The sequence below is a fragment of the Ochotona princeps genome, chromosome 24, assembly GCF_030435755.1.
Source record: "Ochotona princeps isolate mOchPri1 chromosome 24, mOchPri1.hap1, whole genome shotgun sequence".
In the NCBI taxonomy this organism is placed as follows: Eukaryota; Metazoa; Chordata; class Mammalia; order Lagomorpha; family Ochotonidae; genus Ochotona; species Ochotona princeps.
In genome coordinates, this window is record NC_080855.1 from 14,084,944 (window position 1) to 14,090,943 (window position 6,000).

Genomic DNA, 6,000 nt, shown 5'->3' on the forward strand with positions numbered 1-6,000 from the left:
TAACAAATTGCAACCCTCCATGGCCTTAATCGCTTGTGGATGTGCACTGTGAGGGCATGAAATTCATCCGCTACGTTGTGCGACCATCACCACCACATTCACCAAAACCTCTCCCGACTTGGGTACACTGACCATCGCATGCCGGGAGACCCCAAGGCTCTGGCAACGCCACTCTGCTTTCTGTCTCTACATTTGTCTCTTCTAGGCATCCGGAAGAGGGACAGCACAGTATCTGAGTGCAAGGTTCTAAAGCCCTAACTTAAATGCAGCTCAGCTAGAAAGTCCCCAAGAGGCGCACATGGACCTTGGGGCCAGGGAGAGAACAGCGCTGCCATCTCTACATCGGGCGAAGCCCCGATGGACTCTGGCCATCAGACAGAGCTTCACTCCGCTGGCTGCCCGTTGGTTCCAGGTGCCCCCACTTAAACTAGGCCCCCGTCTCAGCCCCACCTCCCTGGCACGTACCCAGGCGGCTGGACTTGGGGTGTACACCACACCCCGAGCGCTATGTTCCCTCCCTCTGGAACTGTAAGTGGGGCGCTTGCTCCCTAAAAACCCAGCCCCGCCCTACCAGAGTGGGAGCTGGAGAAGTGCCACCCTAAAGGCCCCCCAGCCGCCTCCAGCGCTCGGGACCCAACGCAGTCGCTCCTCACCGCTGGAGGGCGCGACCGAGCCGTGCGGGACCCGGAGCCTGGGGAGGACCCACGAACCGGCCAGGGTGCAGCCAATTTGCCAGGCCACTACGCGAGGCAGGGCCCGAGACGCTGGGATCATTCCCGTGACTTGGGAAGTTGGGTGCTGCTCTGGACGGCGAGCACCCCGGGAGGGAGTCTGGCGGGGGCCAAGGGTCCCGCCCTAAACTCCTCCCCAAACTTTTCCCGCTCGCCTGGGAGCGGAAAGCGAGGGAAGTTGTACGGGGGTGGCGAGGTGGGATTTGGGGGCATTGCGTCCCAGGCGCAGGCGGGGGCTACGCGGCGAGATCGGCGCAGGGAAAGGGACACTACGACGTGTGGAGTGCCTGCTTTTCCCATACCCCGGACTCCCTTCGGTGTGAGAAGAGTGGGGGTCGCGCTCCTGCCTCCCTCGGTGGTTCCTCTGGCTGTTCCGGAGCCCCCCGACGGCACTCCGCGCGCAGTTCCCAGGCGCGTCCCCAACTCACCGGGCGCTGGCGGCAGCGGCGACGACTTTGAAGCGAGGACGGGCAGGGGCGCGAGGCGAGGCCACCGGGCTGTTTTGAAGCTCTGGGCTGGGACGGCGCGCTCCCCCCGGCGGCGGCGCAGAGCCTCCTCCCCCACGGCCCCCGCCCTCCCCGGGCCCGCCCCCGGGCCGTGATGTCAAAGGCCGGGAGGGCCGAGGGGGAAGGGCGCGGGAGGCGGCCGGGGGACCTCGGAGGGAGAGGTGCTGGCCCCGGGGCCCCCGCCCGCCTCCCTGCACCACCCTGGCCAAGCCTGGGCGGAGAAGGAAGCGCGGCCCGCAGCGCAGAGGGAGAAAGGGCAGCTCCTGGCAGCCGGAGCCTCCCGGGCCGGGCGCGCTGACCCTCGCGGGTTTCCACCTCCCTCCTCTCCTCCCCCCATTTCAATCCCTTCTCCTGCGCATCCGTTAATTTGGTGAGCTTGTCCTGAATCCTTCCTACCTCAGTTTCCCCAGACAAGGCCTCACTCCTGGGCTGGTTGTGAATCTGCGAAGGATACACGCACGCACGGGGCTTGGCACACGGCGGGCCGCCAGGACTGTCATCCACTGTCACTCTTAGCTGACCTCGCAGGAACCAAATTGTGTAAGAGTCCCCCGGGTCCCTCGTCCCCGCCCCCACAGATACCGTGGCAAGAGCCACTCCTCACGTGCACCCACGGTCCTGGAATTTTATTGTCCCCTGGAAAGGACATCAAAAGACAAGGAGCTGCCTTTCTTTCCAAACTCAGTGTCCCCCTCTGGAAACAGAGCTCTGACCTCCCTGAAGGCTCTGGGGGAAATGTTGGGGCATTGAACCCCATCCCACACTTGAGAAGGGGGCCCAGGCTAGTGAATTAAAGATGTTGAAGACACTCCAAAAACAGGCCCACAAAATTCAAGGGTGCTTCCAAAAGTTCATTGAAAAATCATTCTATGGATAAACCTTGGCTTGGATTTCAAGGGTATTTTTTTTTTGTCCCTCAAATAAATTTGTCTTTTAGTCCCATTTTCCATGAGCTTTTTAAAGCAGCTTGACCTTATATTTTTAAGCTTTTTAACTTAACAGGTTGATGTTCTTTGCACACACTCAAAAAACACAGGGTGATTGGCACATGCCACTGAGAAGAGGATCAGAGACACACCACCCTCTTTTTATTTAAGAAATGTGAATTTTGTAGTAGCATGGTCTGGCTGGGACAGCACAGTTTAAATTTCTGATGAGCATATTTTAAAATTTCCTGTGGAGAGCTTTGTGATGGGTGTGTGTGTCCACCTAAATGAGAGGTTGTCGTGGGGCCTGAGACCTCTTCCAATGGCCATGTCATTCCCCAGGCCCTGCGTGTCTCCACCTACTCTCCAAGCTGACATATTAATTCTCAACCTAATCAAGTCTCCCATCCCCCAAGGAAGCAGTACCTTAGGACTAAAGGGCAGGCAGAAGGTGCTATTTCAACTGAGCACTCCCTCCATGTGGGGGGTCTATCTGCTACAGAGGAAGGCCAGGCAAGACCCACCTATAGGGACAAGCACTTGCCTGTTGTGACTACCTGGAGGACAGAGACACCCTACCCCCCCACCACCACAAAAAAAAAAAACACCCCCAAAACAAAAAACTTTCCCTAGCAAGTCCGTGGTGAGACAGAAGCCAGTGAGGTTTTACATTTAGCTAAACTTTCCAAACGCTCCCTCAGTATCATACAGCAGCCCTGCAGGAAGACAGGCTGGGAACACTTGCCCATGAAACTTGCAACAAGGCCTTGGGCAAGTGCTGAGTGTGGATTCGAACCTCCACTCACTGCATGCAGCCCCATTCTCTGCTTCACACACACTCTCTCTCACTGCTCACCAAATGCTGAGGACCCAGCACAGATGACAGTTCTTGCCATATCCACCTGCCGCCTGGACTAGGGCTTCCTTGAGATTATTTTTTAAATTGACCCTGTTTATTTTAATATATTTATTTTTAAAATAAGCACTCTCTCACCAAGGTAAACAGGAAAGCAGTGCCATCCGCCAGTGATAGAAGACAAACTCACAAACATAAACACTACCAAAATAAAACAGGGCAGCCAGATACTGCTGCCAGAACGAGTCTGAGCCTGTGGGAAAGAACCTCTTAGAAGGGGAGACCAGGGGCCAGCATTAAGGTGTAGAGAGTAAAGCCGTCCTACCTGCAATGCTGGCATTCTGTGTGAGCACCGGTTTGTGTCCCGGCTGCTCTGCTTCTCACTCAGGTACCTGCTAATGCGCCTGGGAAAGCAGAAGATGGATCAAGTACTTTCCCACCCATGTAGGCGAGCTGGATGAAGCTCTTGGCTTCAGCCTGGCTCAGCCCTGGCCATTGTGGCCATCTGGGCAGTGAAACCAGCAGATGGAAAAATCTGTCTCCTTTCTCTTTGCATCTCTGCCTTATCAATAAAATATGAGAGAGAGAGAGAGGTCAGCAAGTTGTTAAAAGCACTCGAGTACAGACAACTCCTTTTCTTGTCATCATAAAGACACCATGGTCCCTAGAGAAGCAAGCCATCCTTGCCCTGTATCCTCTCCTGCTGGTGGGTGTGTCCCGCTAGGAAGAACCTGGCCAGGTGCAGTGATGTCTCACCAAGCCCAGAGAAAGGAGGGGACCAGTTGTTGCTCTAGTTGCCAAACCTTATCCGGAGCTCCACCTATCTGTCCCGTTCACCTGCTGTTCATTACTCTCACTTTTCTCTGTTTAAACATCCTCCTCTTCCACACATTTGCCCCATACCCGCTTGCATCGCTGCCCATGCTGTTTCAATAATTTGGGACCCTTGTCAGAGTATTGGGTAAAGTAAGAGTAGGTTTCCTAGAGTTCTGAGTCCTAATACATCAACCTCTATAGTAGAGCAGGAGATATGCGCCAGCTAGACAGAGTCTCACCAGAACAATGAGTATAATCCCTCTCTCCTTGACATTGAGTTAGGTCATATGACTGCCTGACTTAGGCCAATGAGCCATGAATAAGCATGACACATGCCAAGGTTGGAAATCTTTGCAAGAGCAGGGATTTTGTGGCCATTTTACAGCAACAATTGGCTGATACAACGTGGAGAAAGAGCATGAACTCTAAGGCAGTTCTTGGGAATATGGAAGGTTGCGGAGAAGCCTAGGGTGGGGTTGACTCCAGGCCTGCCGAACAGAACACCCTGGTGAGTTTGGACTTGGCAGAATCCTGCAGTCTCTGGTGAGATGTCCCTGGCCATTCCGTACTGGCCTTAGGGGAAGGAGTATGGGCTGTTCACCCGGGAAAAGCTCTGACCCACTCCCTTCACACAGCCCAGCAGAACATGAAGCATGGCAGAGCAGTAGCAGATCAGAAGCTGTGTCCTCTTGTCAGGAAGGATGGAAATTAGAAAGAAACATGACCAAGGTCCAGAGGGTCTAAGTGGGAATGTGATACAAGGGGCCAGTGCAATGGCTCAACAGGCTAATCCTTTACCTGTAAAGTAGCAGCATCCCATATAGATGTCAGTTCATGTTCTAGCTGCTCTACTTCCCATCCAGCTCCCTGCTTATGGCCTGGGAAAGCAGAGGAGGACAGCCCAAAGCCTTGGGATCCCATACCCTAGTGGGAGACCTGGAGGAGGTTCCTGGCACCTGACTTTCAATCGGCTCAGCTCTGACTATTGCAGTCATTTTGGGAGTGAACCAGTGGATGAAAGATCTCTCTGTCCTTCTGTCTAAATCTGCCTTTCCAATAAAAATTAAAATAAATCTTTATGAACGAATGTGATGCTGTCCAAGATGACTCACCTTGGGACAGTGGGTCAGTGACAACTTGATGGAAGTTGGGGCTGACTAATGTCCTTCAGTGACCACTTCCTAGGGGCTGAACTGGTGACTAGGTTGCCACAATGGCTACAGTGGTCTTGTCATCTGCTCTTCTTGCCATGATGTAACCTCTTCCCCTTCAGACTCAGCTGGACCTGATGAGCAGACATAGGCAGACACAATGGGAAGTCACTTATACAATTAGGTTTCCAAACACAGTGGCATCAGTGTCCTGAGTAAATGCTCTCTGTTACCCTCTCGGCTTACGCATGGCCATCAGTAAGCCACCTTGTTAGAGATCCCACGTGGTACTGACTTGAGGCATGCTGCAGCCAGCAGCCAGCTAGCTAAGAGCTGAGATGTTCTGAGGGCCAGAATTCTGCCTGTACTAAGCAAGCTGAGAAGCAGCTTCTTCCTTCCCAAGTGCCCTGATGAGACAAACACCTTGGCTGACCTGGTAAGAGACTGTGAGGGAAGCAGGAGACCCAGCTAAGCCTTGCCTAGACGCCTGGCATATATGAGGGTTGCTTTCCAGCTGCTAAATTGTGGGGTAATTAATTATGCACCAAGAGGTCACTAACATGAAATCTGTGAATAACATTCCTCTCTACTGACTCAGGCTGCAGAGGCTGGGTTCTAGCTGAGGCCTTTGTATGCATCGAGATAGGCCAAGTTTTGCTGTGATAACAAATGATTCCAGATCTCCACGGCTTCCCAGTGTCGACACACCCTGCTCATCCTGTCTGCCCATATGTCCGTGTCAGCTGTATTTCAGGGCACAGGCTGATGGAGCGGCCTTTCCCCTGCGACTCTGCTGTTGGGGAAGAGGGAAAATGAGATGTTGAGCCACACGCTGGCTATTAAAAGCTTCTGTATGCTCACATGTCACTGGCAAAGCTAGTCAGAGGCCACATAGCAGAAAAAAAAAAAAAAATCTCCCAGTAGCCATGTTTTCTTGGGAAGGGACTCTACCTCCTGGCACCAACACCACCTGAGTTTGGCTTACTGGCCTCTGTGTCTCAGGGTGCAGGGGTG

At 53.6% G+C, this 6,000-nt stretch overlaps 1 protein-coding gene across 5 annotated transcripts in view; it reads right to left on the reverse strand.

Moving 5' to 3' along the window:
• The window catches only part of EMP2 (epithelial membrane protein 2), a 35,356-nt gene extending 30,289 nt beyond the window's left edge, over positions 1 to 5,067 (reverse strand). The window contains exon 1 of one of the 5 annotated variants that reach the window (XM_058680984.1): positions 4,948 to 5,067. The gene's annotated coding sequence lies outside the window, so the exon portion shown is untranslated. Of the gene's footprint in view, positions 1 to 1,033; positions 1,355 to 1,633; positions 1,778 to 4,947 lie in introns of those variants that run through there. The other 4 variants (XM_058680982.1, XM_058680983.1, XM_058680981.1 and 1 more) reach the window with 4 other exon arrangements.
• Between the last annotated feature and the right edge of the window lie 933 nt (positions 5,068 to 6,000).